Source organism: Archocentrus centrarchus, chromosome 4 (assembly GCF_007364275.1).
Source record: "Archocentrus centrarchus isolate MPI-CPG fArcCen1 chromosome 4, fArcCen1, whole genome shotgun sequence".
Classification (NCBI taxonomy): Eukaryota; Metazoa; Chordata; class Actinopteri; order Cichliformes; family Cichlidae; genus Archocentrus; species Archocentrus centrarchus.
The window spans coordinates 26,576,816-26,596,008 of NC_044349.1; positions in this window are offsets into that span (position 1 = coordinate 26,576,816).

The following is a 19,193-nucleotide window of genomic DNA, read 5'->3' on the forward strand; positions in this document are numbered from 1 at the left end:
TAGCCAGAATAAAAGCATTTACCGAAGAAACAAACCCAAGGTGCACAAGTCTGCTTTTACTGCCACTACAGCTGCGACACATATAAAAATGCAGATAACAACCTCATAAAATTATTATTAAGAGAAACATTTTAGTCATCGTGACCCCGAAATGAAAGTTCCTGCTTGCCCCCCCCCAAAAAGCCAATCTAACAGTCTCTTTAAGATTTCCCTATTCAGAATCAGAATCAGAATCTTTATTGTCATTGTACACAGAAGTTGCACAACGAAATTTAAAATGCATTCCTTTCTAGGTGCCTCAGACAATAAATAATAAAATAATAAAAATATGAGTGATAAAAATGATTACTAAAATACAGTGCACAATAGTAAATTAAGACGAATCTAGCCCCAATACACACACCAACGCATGCACACAGTCAGCACTACCACCCCACATCACTGTCCAAACCACACAGAGTTCAGTTCAATGATAGCCCTGGCATAAAAGCTGTTCCTCAGTCTGTTTGTTCTGGCCTTCATTGTCCTGAAACGTCTGCCTGATGGCAGTAGCTGAAACAAGGAGTGTCCAGGGTGTGAGGGGTCCTGGAGGATGTTCTGTGCCCTCCTCTGGCAGCGGGCATTGAACAGTTCCTGGAGGGAGGGCAGGGGACAGCCTATGATCTTTTGAGCCGTGTTGATGATTCGCTGGAGTGTTTTCCTGTCTGCTGCTGTGCAGCTGTTGAACCACACGCACAGACAGTAGGTCAGGATGCTCTCTACACAGCAACGGTAGAAGGACACCAGCAGATTCTGGGTCAGATAGTTGCTCCTAAGAACCCTCAGGAAATGCAGTCTCTGTTGGGCCTTCCTGACAATGCTGGTCGTATTGATACTCCAGGTCAAATCATCCTGCAGATGTACTCACAGGAACCTAAAATCTGAAACCAGCTCCACTTCATCCCCCTCGATGAACAGAGGTTGAATGACATGTGTTGTCCTCCTAAAGTCTACTACCATCTCCTTTGTCTTAGTGGTGTTCAGGATCAAGTTATTCTCACTGCACCACCTTGACAGCCGCTGCACCTCGTCCCAGTATGCTGACTCATCCCCGCCTGATATGAGCCCCACCACAGTGGTGTCATCCGCAAACTTAATGATGCAGTTACTGGCATGTATGGAGGTGCAGTCATGTGTGTAGAGGGTGAAGAGTAGGGGACTCAGCACACAGCCCTGTGGAGAGCCGGTGCTGAGGCTGATGGCTGAAGAGAGGTGGGGACCTACTCTTACCCTCTGGGAACGGTCTGTCAGGAAGTCCTTGATCCAAAGACAGGTGGAGCGTGGTATCCCCAGATCTGACAGTTTAGTCACCAGTCTGCCAGGAAGGATGGTGTTAAACGCCGAGCTGAAGTCCACAAAGAGCAGCCGAGCGTAGTTCCCCCCCTGCTCCAGGTGAGAGAAGGCAGAGTGGAGGGCCGTGGCAATGGCGTCCTCTGTGGACCGGTTGGCTCTGTAGGCAAACTGGTGGGGGTCTAGTCTGGGAGAGAGACTGGAGATGATGTGAGCCCGGACAAGCTTTTCAAAGCACTTCATAACAATTGGTGTGAGTGCTACTGGCCTGTAGTCATTCAAACCTCTGATAGTGTTCTTCTTGGGGATGGGGACGATAATGGAGGACTTCAGGCAGGAAGGGACAGCAGCCTGGCTCAGGGACTGGTTAAAAATGCTGGTAAAAATACCAGCCAGCTGAGCCGCACAGACCTTCAGTATCCGTCCAGAGACACCATCGGGCCCCACAGCTTTCCTGGGGTTCACAGTTTCCTGGGGTTCAGAATAAACCCCTGGGTGAAGAATAAACCCCTGTGAACACAGGGGTTTATTCTTCACCTTTACGCCGTGGAGCTCCGCTTCCCTGCGCACTTGCTCGCTCAGCTGATCTGCTCTGGTGTCCCCGAATGTTTTGGAAAGCACCGTTGCTTGTAAGTGTCCGGCAGTGCTTTGGTGTCTCGTTGCTGCCTTGGTTAGGCAAGTCAAATTTACAAACCCAGTGTGGCTCCAAACACCATGTCGATCAGTGGCAAACAACAAGCACTCCCAGCAATACAATTTGCAGTGTTCCTCGGGGCCTGTGAGCCAGTGGTACCGCTCGTAATTAGTGGACTGAAAGTGGTGGACACATCCTTTTCCCGGTTGTGACAGGCTTGCTAGCTTCGGAGTTGCCCGACCTTTCTTAATGATGTCCAGCTTTTCTTGAAAAGTCCGTCTTGGCTTTGGCAATAAATCTGCAACCAAATCCATTTCTTCTCCTTCAGCCATTGTGGGTTGACAAAACAGCTATAAAATCAACACAACCATATTTTTGCTTGTGCAGCTGGCTACAGATGCAGTTTGCTAGCTCTGGCTAGTACACTGACTATCCAATCAAAGTGTATGAATATGCTGACGTTACCGTACGCCTGCTAGAGGGCCTCGGTGTTGCCAACTCATAATCTGATTGGTTGATCAAACTGTTTGATCGACACTTATTTTTGTACTACGGGGCCCGCAGAACTGATTATGAAGGCCTCCAGGCAGATTTCTTTGACCCTGGCAACAAATGATGGCTGAAATGTGATTGGTTAAATGCTTTAATATGAAAATACACGTCTGGAAACAGCGCGACCACAGGAAAAGCTGTGAAAGGAACCGTACAAACCATTTCGAATAATTTAACAAGTATTGATGGACAGGATATAATTAACATCAGTCTGTGATTCAGATATTTTTTAGGCCAGCAGAGAAGGCCTTGCAGGCCCTGACGGCCCACCACTGCAGTGAAGGTGAAAATAATTGTTAGAAAGACTAAGGGCTGCAGCCGACAGTTCGCGCATGCGCCCAGATCACACACGACGTACTTGGTACGTTCCCCTTTTCCTTTCAAGTGCAGACAGACACAGACGCCATTAGGAGCACTCATCGCCGACTCGCCAGACAATCCAGCCTCGCAGTGCCTGTGACTGCAGAGCTGCTCACCTTGTAGCAGATGCGAGATTGTGTGTCACTGATGATCCGTGAGTGTTTCCATTGTTAATGTTGATTGTTGTATGCCGATGTAGCGCGGTTAGCGCTGGCGGCTAATGTTCGTAGCTAACGTTAGCGATTAGCGTTGGCGATTAGCGTTAGCGATTAGCCTGTTTGTACTTAGCTGGTTGCTGTATTAGAGGCTAAGCTAGCGATTTGTTTGCTGTGCCTGCTATATATTAATCCATTTGTGATTGTTTGCATTACTGTCAGCTGACTATATTAATGAGAGCGTTTATTGAGCACAATGGTATGCAGTGGAGCACTAATTCCTTTTCAACCCACTCATAGTTAAATGGATATGTCTGACCACAAACAGGATATCAATGTCAGTTTACTCTACCTGCATTATTGGTGTGTTATACAGTGTTTGATAATATATGTAGTGAATGTATGCATTAGCATTACAAACCAGTGTTCATCTTATTTCTCTCTTAGACCACAAGTTGCATCTGTGATCCCTACATGCTGAGCTCTGTGTATAGCCGTGCTGCATGATCCTTATTAAAGTTTCGCCAACATCCAGACTCTCGAGGTGTTCTTACCGACACACCGGGGCGGTCCCATGATACTCCGGCCCAGCCCTTACAGTCCATAAACAGTCACTCGTCTAAACAGTGGTCCTTCGAGCCGGATTTCGTGAGGCTGCCTTGGATTTACGCCTATGTGATGCAGCCTCCTCGACCTGGTGAGGAGCTTCCTGCAGCTTCTACACGCCCTAAGCTTCAGTCTCACCTGCCTGCTTACCTGAGAGATTGTGAGGTCCGAGCAGCAGGTTGGGAACCGATAGAGCCACCCCCGGCACCACATGCAGCACAGCATACACAGGGTTCAGAGGACTGGACTCCCAACGTGGCCGCGGCAGAAGTGGGAAGGAGGACGGTGCGGGCATCCCGCCCCACCAGCGCCAGCCCTATCAGCCAGTATGCCGAGTCTACAGTGGAGGAGTGGAGCCCCGTTGGGGGACGACGATCCGCCGCGACACCTACACTTGAGGAGAACGCATGGTACCCTTCCCGGTCCAGTGCACAGCTGATCGGTCCCGCTGGGAGCAACCAGACATCTCCTTCTGCCTTCTATAGACCGTGGGAGGGCCCTGATCAGCAGGAGGCACAGTCAGTGCCTCATGATGGACATGTTGGGTTATATAGACAGTCTGTGTCTCATAGTGATAAGTTGCAGTTGAGTGCTTATGATGATGAGAATGTTATTTCCTTCTGTCAGCCCCCCAGTGGTGCCTCCCATGACCCGCAGCCCAAGTCTGCTTGGAAATCGCATGCAGAACCGGTGCTACGACCACAGCCTCTGAGGTTTAGACCGCCTGCGCCTCAGGCTAGTCATTATCCTCAGGGCCCTGGTAAACACCCCACCTCCGCACGAGAACAAGACCTGATGGACTCCATCAACCGCATGATGCGGGAGTTACAACTCATCAAGGATCAAGCAGAGGGCCGCGTGCTGAGGAATCCACAGGTGGGTCAACAATATCCAGGTGAGCAGCCACACCATGAGCTACCTCCACCCCAGTATCAGCCGAGTGATTATTTTCCTCAGCCATCTTCATTCAGTCAGGCCTACATTCAGGGTTACCTGCACCAACCGGTTCCCGGCTGGACTCCAACCAGACTTGCCGAACCACCGAGCTTAGCTACCCGCAAGCCGTCGAGCGCACCCTCAGGCCCTCAGGTGAGGTATGAGCCACACCCTATGGCGCACGTTGCACCAGTACACCAACCCCCCGCCTTCCTTAGAGAGAGAACGTACCGGGGACCCGTTCCAACCATTCCCGACTTCGCCAAAGGAGACCCTAGTGAATTCACCCGTCTCAAGATCGCTTTGGAGAACCTTCTACCTCCTGACGCCACCGAGCTGTTCTGTTACCAAATTCTTCTGGACCACCTCAAACTAGAGGAGGCTCGCCTTGTTGCTGATGCCTATTTGAATTCATCTACACCTTATTCGGACACGATGGCTGCCTTGACCGACAGATTTGGTCAACCGCATAAGTTGGCCTTGAAGAAGATCGCCACGGTGATGAACGCTCCAGACATCCGACGAGGAGATTCCCAAGCCTTTCAGAAGTTTGCTTTACAAGTGAGAGCCTTGGTGGGAATGCTCCAGACCCTTGGACGTGAAGGCATAGCAGAGCTCCAGTGCGGGTCCCACGTCGAGCGGCTCTTGAGTAAACTTCCCTCTGACCTGCGATCAGAATTTCGGAGATGTACGTTCCGTCGATCAGGAGTTGGGTACAATCTCACCGACTTCTCCGATTGGCTGCAATATGAGGCGTGGTGCCAGGATAGTGAGAGCCATGCTAGCTTCCAGGACCCTCGGCCCGAGGGGAAACGGCGCTCGGATCAGCGGCATGACACCAAGAATCCTCGTCCAGCCACGATCTTGCATGGGGTCGAGGTTACTCCTGACCAGCAGCCAGTAGAACCACCCCAGTCGAAACCTGATCCACCAGGTAAGAAAAGGAACAAGCACGCGTACTGCCCATATTGTGAGTGTGAGGATCATTTCCTGAGCCAGTGCGACACCTTTAAGTCCTTTGATAAGGCCCAAGTTATCCAGTGGATAAAGTCTAACCGACGCTGCTGGCGGTGCGGCAGAGCACATCAGGCGGCCCAATGTGACCTGAAGAAACTCTGCAGCAAGTGTCAGGGCAAACACCTCCAGATACTACATGAGGTCAATGTTAGGCAGGCAAGGGAGAGGTCCTGTCTGGTCAGCTCGGCTACAGAGACGCTATACCTTGATCGGCCAGCAGAATGCAGCCGGGTCCTCTTGAAGGTTGTCCGGGTTCTTCTTCATTACGAGAACCAGACACTTGATACCTACGCGGTCCTAGACGATGGCTCAGAACGCACAATGATCCTGACTGCAGCAGCACATAAGCTAGGCCTCCAAGGCCACCCAGAATCTTTAGCCCTGCGGACCATCAGACAGGATGTACAAACCCTGGATGGCGCCTCCGTTACCTTCAGAGTTTCATCTACCGTCCAACCCAACCGAACCTTCCAGGTCAAGGATGCCTTCACTGCCGAACGTCTAAGCCTAGCTGATCACACCTATCCTGTGGCTGCACTCAAGAGAAGGTTCAAACACCTCCATGACCTCCCACTCCAAGCCTTCGACAAGGTACGGCCTATGTTGCTCATCGGGGCCGACAACCCTCACTTGATTACACCGGTCGAACCGGTGCGTCTAGGTCCCCCCGGTGGTCCTACGGCCATAAAGACCAGGCTTGGTTGGACTCTCCAGGGGCCGGCTCGGATGGCAGAGCTCCAGCTATCACCTCAGCAGTGTTTATTCACGTCGCTCAGTCCTCGAGAAGCAGAACTGCTGAGGAATGTAGAGAAGCTCTGGCAGCTCGACCTCTTACCATCGAGGAGCGAGAAGCAGGTGACACGATCACGAGAAGACCAACAAGCCATTGATCTCCTGGAGTCCAAAACACAGCGCGTTGAGGTTCATGGTACCTGCCGGTATGCGACCCCTCTACTTCGGAGGAAAACCTTTCCGTCCTTCCAGGCCCCCATGGAGGCAGTAATGCCAAGGCTTAGGAGCTTGGAGAAACGCCAATTACAAGATCCCACGAGTGCAGCTGCTTATGAAGCCGAGATTGCGAAGCTGGAGGCCACCGGTGCAGTTGCTAAAGTAGTCAGGCCAGATATCTCATCCAGTGGAGAAAGCTGGTACATCCCACACCACCTGGTGCAACACAATGGGAAAAATCGAGTCGTATTCGACTGTTCCTTTTGATACAAGGGCCTCAGTCTAAATGAGTACCTGCTACCTGGCCCTGCCTTGAGCCCTTCCTTACTAGGCGTCCTTCTGCGGTTCAGAGAACACTGTGTCGGTGTTAGTGGTGACATCAAGGGCATGTTTCACCAAGTGCGGTTACTACCAGAAGACAGGCCCCTTCTGCGCTTCCTTTGGCGCAACATGCGAAGAGAGAACCCGCCGGAAGTCTACGAGTGGCGGGTGCTGCCCTTCGGTACCACGTGCAGCCCCTGCTGTGCCAACTATGCCCTGCAGAGGCATGTCTTTGACTACAGCAAGCCTGGAAGCACAGAGCGCTTCTCAATAGAGAAAGGCTTCTACGTGGACAATTGCCTCCAGAGCGTGCCATCCACACAAGAGGCCATACAACTGATCAACAACCTTAGAGACCTTCTCCAAAGTGGAGGGTTTGAGATCCGGCAGTGGGCGAGCAACGTGCCGGGCATCATCAACCACCAGAGGGCGCAGCAAGAGAGCTTTGCAGATGACTATGACCTCCTCAAGGCAGGGAAGCCCGTAGCATCCAATAGTCGTCTCCTTTGCCTTGCTCCGGAGTTCGACACAACGCATGCAGTCGTTAGAGTGGGTGGACGACTCCGTAGAGGGGAAGGATTAGATCCAGCTGCAGTACACCCCATTGTACTTGACCCTAGTCACGCGACCACCAAATTACTCATCCAGGAGTATGACACCAAACTGTGCCACCCTGGGCCCGAACGAGTCTTCGCGGAGTTAAGACGCAGGGTGTGGATCCTAAGGGGGCGTGAGGCCGTAAAGCGTTGCCAGCAGGTGTGTGTCGAGTGCCGTCGATGGAGATCCCAACCTGCTGTACAACGGATGGCTGACCTACCACCGCCAAGGCTTAGATTGTTTAAGCCAGCGTTCTACTCCTGTGGTATTGACTGCTTCGGACCGCTCCTGGCGAAGGTTGGCCGAAGAACGGAGAAACGATGGGGTATACTCTTTAAGTGCCTCACCACCAGAGCGGTACACCTAGAGGTGTTACCTTCACTTGACTGTGACTCCTTCTTGATGGCTCTCCGGAGGTTTGTAGCTCGGCGAGGCAAGCCAGCAGAGTTGTACTCAGACCAAAGAACCAATTTCCGAGGAGGTGAGCGGGAGCTGAGGGACACCTTTTCCAGTGTCAAGTAAAGTGGATTAAGGTTGAGATTTTGGTTATTCGATGGCCTGTGCCTGATACTATGTGGGCATTTATGATTGCAATTTATTAGGCTGTTAAAGGTTGATTTATGAAATATAACAAATAATCCGTATGATTTCTACCTAAGGTTGATAAGTATGTGTGTAACACAGAAATGATTCAGAGTGTAATACAAAGTTGTGAAATCTTGGAAAATCACTGAGCAAGGGAAATGAGGAACTGAAACCTGTTGCCTAGGAATAAGAGGGAACAAGAGGAGAAAAACAAGTTAAAAATAATCTTAACTGGAAAGTACCAAACAAGCCATGTATTACAAGAAATGAGGTATTGAATAAAGCCTAATACCATAATTGGTAATAAGAGCAGTGGGGTGATGATTTGTCATGATGTTGTTGTTAAAACTAGGATGTGTCTTAGACAACATATATATGGAGTTGCACGAAAACATCGTACGAGATTCTGCGGAGCCCTTCTCAGCACCTAGACAGGTCTGCTCTTTGGACTAAGCCAACCCAGATGTGGACATTTAATTGACTTCAAACTGTCTTTGTGAGAATTCTCCCTGCATTGTCGGTTGAAGATTGGAGGTGCCTGAGCTGTTGGATTTCTAAAATGAAGCCTGACGAACAGTAAGGATTATAAAAGAAGGACAGTCGATCAGAAGTGGATAACTTCACTCTTTTGGACTTCTCCTTTTTCCCCAACTTCACTGCAGCAGCAACGGACTGGTCTTTGGGTGTGGTCGCTTCTGGCCAGGCACCAACTTGAAGTCTTTTCTTCCAAAAAGGATTTTAAACGATTTGGACAATTTCAAACCCCTTCCTCATCAACCCAGCTCATAAGTATTTACTCTGTTTAAGAAGTGATTGATGTATGATGATTTTGAGATCTGATATTTAGAAGTGATTACTGCATGTAGAGCATTGATTAAGGATTGATTCAGAGCTAAATGCAAATTGCTTGAGCTGAAAACCTGCAAATAAAATTTGACTCTAAAAAGTCAGTGAAATTTGTTGAGAATTTATTCCCCTTTTAAACGGTACACTTAACGTCCAAGAACTGTAAAAGTAAGGCAAGGCAAGCTATATCATCGGGTTTTATTTGGACACACTAGTCTTTAGTAATCCACTTCAATTTTACTTATGTCCCTTGGGCTCACTCCGAGCCGATAAAAGATTCTGGTCGGTTACAAGTGCACTGATCAAGGGGCTGGCTGCTATAACTATCTGTACTCTGTTTTGGGTCGTCTGTGTGAGCCTTCCTGAACGATAGCATCAGAACAGAGAGGTAGCGGGGCAGATGATAGGATTATTAGCAGTTAGAGCCAGACGAGCAGCCCCGCCACAGCTTAAGTAGTGTCACAACTATCAGAAGAGGGTAAGACCCCGCTGCAGGTGTGGCCATGACCCTATGAAACGGAGGAGCTGTCACAGAGGTAAAATACCTGTGGGATCAAACACGTGGCGCCCAACGTGGGGCGACAGAAATTGAGAGGATTTCGTCGCTCTAAAAGAACCTAGATAGCCCGGAGAGGTTATCATTCGTGGGAGATAACCCCAGGATTGATTGAAAGAGCAGCGCGAGGCAGAGAGGACTTCGTGAGCTGTTCAGGAGCGTAAGCGGGGATCAACCGACGCTCTCAACCTGTCCAGGAAGCGGAGTGACGCGGACAGGAGTAGCAGCAGACGTCGCTGAGGACACCCAGACCGACAGGGGCCCAGAGGACTCGGCAGGAAGGCATCGCTCGATTCCATCCCTTGCCTCGGAGATATCACGAGGGGCCTTGGAGGAGAGCAACTCGAGACGGCAAAGACAAGAGTGCTAATTCAGTCTAGTGATGGCTGGAGCAGCAGAAACAGGAGTGCTAGAGGAGCCCCAATCAGAAGGAGTGTCCCTCTTTAAAACACTCAAGACACCCGGCGAGGAAGATCCAGAGGCGCCTGCGCCATCGGAGGCAGGGTCGACGGAGGAGCAGGGTGCATCAGGGCCAGCAGTCTCCAAAGTCCAGACATGGGCTATGATTCATGTTGTCCCATGGGGACAAGGATGGAAGAAATGGGAAGCTGCAATTCAATATCATGTAGCTTCAAGGTGTATGGGAAAAGATGAAGGAGAAGTTGGTGAGGCGGTGGACCAGGCTTGTAGTATAAACCAAGCTTTTAGGACGCCCGAAGTGAGGAAGCGAATTTGGATTCAAGTGGAGCCGTCCCCTGAGCCCGGGACGAAGAAGGATATAATACAGAAGTGGCTGGAATGGGCAGTGAAGGTAATATGGCCCAACGGCGTAGAAGAAGAGCCTCTACCAATAGCAGGGTGGCTTAGTCCCCAGCGAGAATATGACCCTATTATCAAAATGTTGGGGAAAGTGACGGGTACTGTTACAGTCGAGATAGAAGCGAAAGTCACTGCAGCTAAGCAGTACAAAGAGCACCGAGATTTATTGATGCAGTTGGAAAAATATCAAGGAAAGGCTGAAGAACTGTTAAGAGACCCGCCTGAAAGTGTAATAGGATCCCAAGCTGAGGGTGAAGAGACAGGTTCGGAATATAACTCCGAATTGGATTCTGAAAAAGATGGAAGATGGGATTTAAAGGGAACGACCCTGCATCTAGTGGACCTGCCATACAAGCTTGAGAGTGCATCAGAGACACCCAGGAAGGTGCAAACACTCCTGCGGGAGCAGGAGGACCGGCTGAGAGAGAAATACAAATGGACTTCCCCATTCGGCCTGGCTGAGGAACCGGCTCGGGAAGAATCGTCATCGGACTGGCTCCCCAAACTTGACCCTGGTCCAGTGGAGGCCCTGAGGTGGAGGGGACAGACTCAGAGGACAATGTATCATCATTATGGTGAGCCATGGGAGTTGGATGGACATGGATTGATTATTCTGACAAACTCCCAGTATAATCCTAGAAATAATAATTTCAAAAAGGAGTTAAAGAATCAAGCTGGCAGAGAATACATTGAGGAATTAAAAAATAGAGTTAAAGAGTTGAAGGGATCGGAGAAAGGAACTCAGGTCCTGATTACCAGTGGTGGACAGTCTAGGCATTTTGCCATCATACATGTTCCTGTGCCGGGATATCCGAAGGGGCAACCTTCGGAGGAGTATGAGCAACAGTTGGTCGACGCCCTAGAAGAAGGACTGCGCAGCGCCAGCAATGCCGGATATGCACGAGTAGTAATGTGCGTTGATGGGATTAGGTCAGGTGACTTGCCATGGATCGTGGCAGAACAGGCCATGGTGAGAGCAGGGCGTCTACACACCACTGGAGCAGCGGCTTGGTCCGGGATCACAGAATTGGTCCTGGTCACCTCCAAGAAGCAACATAAAGAGTTCCGGGAACGACTCTCCGTGAAGCTGAGGCGGCAGGGAGGTGAGAATTCCTGGGTTCCGGTGGCCAGAGAGACGCCGGGAGCCCCGCTGAGGACATCGCGGCTTAAGAGTACTTCAACCCCGGGCAAGGATGACGGTGAAGAACCATCGACATCTCAAAGACAGCCTCCCCCAGTCATGACACCAGCGCAGATGAAGCCAGAGGAGGTGACCCCAAAGGTGAAGGCCTCCCCTGCACGACTTAGCCTGCAGCCAGTGAATGATTATGTTGGTATGCAGACTGAGGGGAACACAGGAGTGGCCACCTTCACTTACAGGGTGCCATCTCCCCCTAATGTGCCAGAAGTGGTCAACACGTCGAGACGTGGGCCTGCAGTTACACCACGACATGAGGTGCAGAGGGAGCCGATGATCTCGTCCAGCTACGCTGAACGACAGCCGGAGTATAGTGACATCAGTGAAGACAGTGGCAGTGAAAGAGAGAGGGAGAGTGAAGAAGAGGTGGATGCCATGACTTCTGCGCGACAGGAGGATATTACCGGAGCGGTGGAGCTGAGGGTAGGACAGAGGAAGGGGACAAAGAAGAAGACCCCAGTGTACTCTGTCTATCGAACCTCAGAAAAGATGGCCCGGGATATCTCCTTCGGGTGTGTGGAAACCAGGGATGGACGAAAGGCATATATGCCAGAGGCAGGCCAGCAGGATTATGGAATACCGATAGAATGGGCAGAACGGCTTGAGGAAGAGGTCGTGTTGCCAGTGAAAGCACCAGTGAGAGAGTGGGCTAACTTCCTGATGGCTCCTACCTATCCTACCCTGAGAAGCCATGAGCCGCTAACAACAAACTTCAAAAATGCCTTTCTAGCCATCACACACGATGTCATGCTCCGTCGCCTGAAGAAATCTGCCCTCAAATATGCAAGGGAGACAGAGATTCAGCGCCAACGAGAATTATCCTCTAGTGATGAGGAAGAGTCACGGATTCCCCCCCAACCAAGAATTGAGCTGCAGACCCGCCGGACTACCAGAGATGTGGCAGTGGATGTTAACGGGATTGGAGCGCCGGTAGCGACAGGAGGAGGTTCGAGTTTTGAGGAATTCAAAAAGATAAAGGCGTTGGTGCAGGAGAGATCCCCAACTCAGAGTTTACAGGAGTACCTGAAGCAGCACTGGCAAATGGTGATGACCTGCACCCAAGATAACCAGGCACGACTAATGTGGCTGGCCCGTGCCACTGGGCAGGCATTAGGCCCAGAAGAGTCAGCTGAAGAGCACTACAAAAGACTAGTCTTGGAAGACTTCGATGATGAAGACACCAAGATAGAAAAGGCACGGGGACAACTAGACCAAGGGCAGACCCTGTCACAAGTATGGCATGTGCTGAGTAATGAGATCCCCGTAGGTCGGAATGTGCAGGCGCTCAGGAAGCTGATGAAGGGCCGTAAGGGTGAGATGGATTTCGTTGCCCTGCACCCTGCAAACAGCACACAGGAGCAGATAAGGGAGGTGGTGAGAAAATGGGACCTCAAGAGGAAGTTTGAGGAACAAAGGCGGGCCGAAGAGAGTCAACGAACTCAACAGAAGGCAGCCACCCCGAAACCCCCACCAAACCCACAGGGCCAACAAAGGAAGACAGATCAGCGACCTGCTTTCCAGGGTCCACCAAAGAATGCTACAAGCAGCCGGCCATCTGACCAGAGACCACCGAAGGGGGATTCTACCAATAAGAGGCCTGGATATCTGCCTTTCGAGGAGTTTAAGAAATTAACGCCTGAACAGAAAGATGCCCTCAGACTAGCCCGTCAGCAGACGGCTGCTGGGGGGAAGAAGGAGTAATGGACACGACAGCTCAAGTCACCCTGGAGCACGCTTACCGGGTCAAGGATAAGATCTACACCCAGGTTGATGGAGCTCCGTATTTGGTGGACTCAGGGGCTGAGGTGTCCATGACACGGAGGGCCTTGAGTCCTAAAGGAAAGTTGACGGTGCAGTTAGCGGATGCTTCCATCGCTGAAGTCCCCTATGGCATCTGGAGGGGGATTATATGGATCCTGGGGACCTATGACTTGGTAACCATCACGGATTTAGAAGGATTACATCAGAAACCACGAAACCGCAGGAAGGTGGAGGAACGTCTGAGGATTTTGCAGGCGCGCCTGGTTAAGATACCTACGGTCGAGGACCAGGCTGAGGGGGCCTGGTACAAACCGGTTAATGTTCCAGAGGTGACAGAGCAGAAACTACAGGAGAGTGATCTCTCTCCGGAAGGGAAACAGCGGCTGAGGGAGATCATCTCCAAAGCAAAAGTAGCGAGATTCAAAAATGACTGTGGCGATTTAGGAACCAAATACATCCATACCATAGAAGGGGGAGTACATCCACCAGTTCGACAGTACCCCCTGAACCCAGGAGCTGTGAAAGAAATGGACCTCATAGTCAGGGAATTACTGACACTGGGAGTAATTCGTCAGGAGTTGAATCCGATCACTAACAGCCCGATACAGGCAGTGAAGAAGCCAGAATCCTCAGGAGGAGGCTGGCGACCAGTGATCAACTTCAAAGCTCTGAATAGAAGGACTGTAGCAAACAGAGCCAGCCTGATTAACCCGCAAGGGACTTTAAAGACCCTAAAGTTAAAACCCTATAAATCCTGTATAGATTTGGCAAATGGATTTTTCTCCCTACGATTGGCACGAGGATCCCAGGGGAAAACAGCCTTCACCCATAAGGGAAGAGCCTACGTTTGGGAGAGGCTTCCACAGGGTTACAAAAATTCTCCCAACGTGTTCCAAGCAGCAGTTATGGATGTACTTGACGGATTAGGAGCCACTATTTATATAGATGATGTGTTCATTGCAGATGACACGGAGGAGCAGCATTTGGACAGACTGCAAAAGATCGTGGAAAGACTAACCGCTGCAGGACTCAAGCTGAACTTGAAAAAGTGCCAGTTTGGGCGAAGGCGAGTGGATTATCTGGGATTCCAAGTGTCTGACGATCTGGGATTATCTGAAATGTACAGGAAAAAGATTGAACAGATAGAGCCTCCAGCGTCACTGAATGAACTGCAGAGAGTATTAGGACTATGTAACTATGTAAGGGACTATGTTCCAGGTTATCAGAGGTATGCTAAACCCCTGTATGCCAAACTAAGAAAACCAGATGAGACTACGGCATGGATTTGGACAGCGGCTGACCAAAGTCACTTGGAAGAGCTGAGACAAGCAATCCAAGGAGCGCTGAGGCTTGAACCCCGGAGTCCAACAGCAAGGTTGGTTGCAGAAATAAGTTGCGATGAGGACAGTGCTACGGTGAAAGTAAGCAATGAGGGCGGTGGATTAGTTACCTTATGGAGTTATACTCTGACTTCGGTGGAGGTGAAATTCCCCCCTGAAGAGAAGGAGCTTGCAGTGATTGCAAGGTACTGGGGCTCCCTGAAGGACTTGGCGCAAGGTCAGGGAATCCGAGTCATCACCGAAAGCCAAGTACACCGTTTCCTCAGAAAAGCCACTATCGAGAGCACCAAAGCAACTAACGCCAGATGGGGTCGGTGGGAGGACATCCTACTAGATCCAGATCTTGAAATTGGACCGCTACAACCGGGAGTTCCCAAGGCTGCAACAGCTGAAAAACCGATGCAGGAAGAGTATGATTGGACTCTTTTCACAGACGGCTCGAGAAAAGGACCTGACGACACTGCGTACTGGGGATTTATTCTCAAGCTGAAGGGTAAAGAACAGACCCGCCAGCGAGGGAAAGCACCTGGCAGCGCGCAGGCTGGGGAAGTGACAGCAGTGTTAGAAGGCCTGTTAGAGCTGGAAAAGAGGAAGATTAAAAGAGCAAAAATAGTAACAGACAGTCATTATTGTGCGCAAGCACTAAGAGAAGATCTGACCATTTGGGAAGAAAATGGATATGAAACAGCAAAAGGGAAGAAAGTAGCCCATGAAGATTTGTGGAAAAAGATTGCCGAGTTGCGAATGAACCTGGATTTGGAAATTGTACATCAAAAAGCCCATGTGAAAGAAGGAGCTCACTGGCGAGGAAACGAAGAAGTGGATCGTTTCGTCCAGATGAGAAAAATTGTCTTTGTCGGGATCGAGAAATGGGACAACACGCCTCAGGGTAAGATTGTCCCGAAAGACTGCGTGAAGGGGGTAACGGAAGCAGTGCATGAGGCACTAGGCCATGCCGGAGCTGACCCGACGCGCAGGGAACTGAGGAAACAGCAGCTATGGATTCCAGTACGAGAAATCCGGCGTGTTCTCAAAGACTGTGTTGAATGTGGTCGGTACAACGCAGGTCGGCGGGGACAGCGCATGGGAGGACTCACCATCAAGAGCACCATTCCCTGGGGGTCGATCTGTATGGATGTAGCAGGACCCTTAGGGATAACAGGTATGAAAGGAGAAAAATATCTGTTAGTGCTGGTGGACTCTATGTCGGGGTATGTTGCTGTGAAACCTGTGCGCCAAGCAAATGGATCTAGTGTAGTCAGCATGCTGGATCAGGCATGCTGCTATATAGGAATACCAAAGGAGCTAAGAACAGACAATGGAACGCATTTTCGGAACGCTAAAGTGGACAAGTGGTGTCAAGAGAATGGGGTGATGAGAGTGTATTCACCACCATACACGCCGCAAGCCAATGGAGTGGTCGAGCGAACTATTGGACTGGTAAAGAGCTGGATTGGTAAAAATGCTAATGGTAAAGAATGGAGTACAAAAGTCTTGGAGCTGGTCAAAACCCTAAATGACAGGCATCGACAAGGGAGGCCTTCGCCAGCAGAGGAGCTGAATCAACGCCCCTTCACGTCACAAGAGGCGGGGAGGAGCTCAGATGACAAGAGGCCCTCCCCCGATGGCAGGATGTCACTGCAGGTTGGACAGCGAGTATGGATTAAAGCACAGGCTCACCCAGCTGGAGCAGCTGTGAAAGCAAAGTACGACAAGACTGACATAGTGACTGAGATCTTGGACCGAAATACAGTTCGGTTAAAGAAGTCGGGGATCCAAGGAGTAGAGCAGCTGAAACCAGTTCCTGACTAGGTGACCTAGGAACCAAAACCATGGCCAGTAGCACACCTTGCCTACCACCCTATGTCAGACTGGCCACTGTTAAGGGGGTGGTTATCATGAGACGCAGTACCGATGGGCTCTGGGCAGGCAGAGCCCTTGAGAAGATGGAGTTTGCTAAAGAAGGAATTCTTTCGAGAGACCAAGAGTTCCTGCAATGGAAAGAGATTAAAAACAACTGTGTGGTGTGTTGGAAGCCCACCACCCTGGGAGTCCAGTGGGAAGGCCCAGGAAGAAATAAGCCCCTCCGGGCTGAGGCAAATCGGAGGGAATATAAGGGGATGCACCCTAAACCAGTGAAAGTGCTGGATGGTCATGTCTGTGGACTATGCCGGCTAAATGGATTACCCCGGCTGAAGTTTTACACTCAGTGGGATTTAAAAGGAGGAAAAGTGGACTGCAGAGAATGTGTCTGCCAGTGGGATGGTGAACGTATCCACCCATGTAGCAGCTGCAAGCTGCAGCAGGAGAGTGGACGCCTGTTGCAGGTCGCCACCGCAGAGGGATGGCAGGTGAGGAAATTCCTGGACCCTCTGCAATGCTTCATGACAGCAACGTTGGAAGGAAGAGAACGAGGGGAAAGTGGGAGTGACCCACTCAGTTCCCCTGATCCCGGCTCGCCGGAGACTGAAGGCCCTTCTGCACCACCCCTGCCACCGGGACCCTCAGCAGTGAAAGGGCGAGGGAAAGGACCAGCGAGACGTCCTGAGGGGGAGCAACTGTGGAAGGAGGCGATTAGAAGGGGATGGCCTTACAGTCCAGCTCGAACAGAGATTCATGAGCCACCGCCATCAATGGAGCAGGTGAATATGGTGTTTCGAGTGCAACGGGATCCCGAGGACCCAGGATACTCCCCTATCTCGAGTGACCTGAGAGAGGATCAACGGGAGATGGCGGAGAGCCAGGGCTGGAAGGGACCATGGGAGCTGACCACTTGGGGCCGTCTAATAGAGGAGGTCTACGCTGATCCATCCATACCGGTCCAGGACTTGGAACCACTTCCAAGAGAGGCCGGGGCGAGAAGCACCAACCTGTTCTACAGCACCACAAGCCTGGACGCATGGGGCCACCAGGCGGCGCGAGCCAAAGAAAAAAGTAAAGAGTATGTGGTGACGCCAGAGGTGTGGCGTAGAGAAGGGGTGGTCCAACTGCCTGGGACGTGGGCAGGGCGTGCGGCCACGCCCACCTACCCTGAGCAGCTCACCAGAGTACGAGTGGCGGTGCAGACTGTGATCATTCCCTTCAGAGGAGTCTACTCAGTCGGAGCCACAGTGACGTGCCTCGGAGAACCACCAAAGCCTGAAGAGGCAGAAAAGGAGGGGAAAGGGAAGTGGAACCCTTTCCAACGCTTCAAAGTGAAGAAATGGAGCCGCAAGTCCCAGCAGTAGCCAAACCTGGGACAAAGGAACGGGCCAGGAGGCGGAAAGAAGAATGGCAGAGGAAGCTAGCCCGTGTACCCTATATTAAACTGCCAAATCAGAAGGTATGGTTAAAATACCCGAAGAAAGACTATTTTTATAATTGGATGTATTGTGGATCTGCAGCTTATTGCTGCAGCAATGTGGAATTTACCAGATTAGCCGACTTGTCTAAACCTGATGAAGGGAAGATAGGGAAAAGAGTGTTCCGAGGATATGAACTGCAGTTCTTTTCTATGAGCTATGAACTCACTAAGGGCAGATGGAAGAATCAGTCAGTGCCGGAATGTCCAAAACGGATGCCCTGGATCCTTAACACAGTGTACTTACAGGTCAATCAGGAGCTGATTAAGTTAAAGTGGGGAGTCAACCACTGCCAACCTTGGTTAGGGCCATATGTGGAAATATGGCTCGGGAGCATGCTGATATGGACTAATAGCCCTAGCACCTCTAAGAATTTAGAGCAAAGGGTCAATGATCCAGAAAGGATCATTATGGAAAACCAGCATTTACCTCTGAAGGTGCAGGAGAAAGACTATCCCAATGATCGGCAGTCTATAAGCAGCCTCCCAAGGGTAAATAGGGACATAATCATCAGCCCTGCAACAAGGCCTGAGATCTGGGGCAAGGTGGTGGAACTCGTGGACCGCGGTGGGGAACCCCTATGTGCTGAACTCGCGATAGTACGGCCAGAGAATCAACGACAGCCTACGGGAAAAGTCATCATCACCCGCTATCGTTGGATGTGGAAGGGCTTCGACCCATACATTAAAGAAAATTACAAGGTGCACAACTGTACTGGAGACCACCCTTGGCCGCTGATGAGACCGCTCATGATAGCTCGGCTGTGGAGGGACCCATCAGGACATCTGCACTCACCACGACCCCGGGTAACAGTGGTTCCTCTGTCACCTGGAGACAAGGGGAGGAGCTACTGGCTGTGATTAACACTGAGCCCTGGAAGGCCTAAATCCATTCACCACCTGAGGCCTTGAGAGGTGAGCAGCATGGCTGAAAGAACTCTATTCTGTCCTGCAAAAGGAATTATTTTTAAAACTGTAGTCGGCTTTCTGGGACTTTCTGCTATTTTGATATTTTTGTATTGTCATGGAAGTGGACTTTGGGAGAATGATCATGTGAGGATCAGTTACACTTCCACTGAGAGATATAATCAGACCTGTTGGAAGGTCAAAAAGGAAATAGTCACAATAAGGAATTTCTCCTTATTTTGTGATGAAAACGGAGAAGAGAACTGCACGGAAGCAGTGTTGGCCTTTAATGTTTCAACGTTACTGCAATTCTTTGACTCCCAGAGAAAAGAAGGAGGGGGAGTAATTGAAGCAATTGACTTTCAAGGTGAGACACTGCTTTTGCAT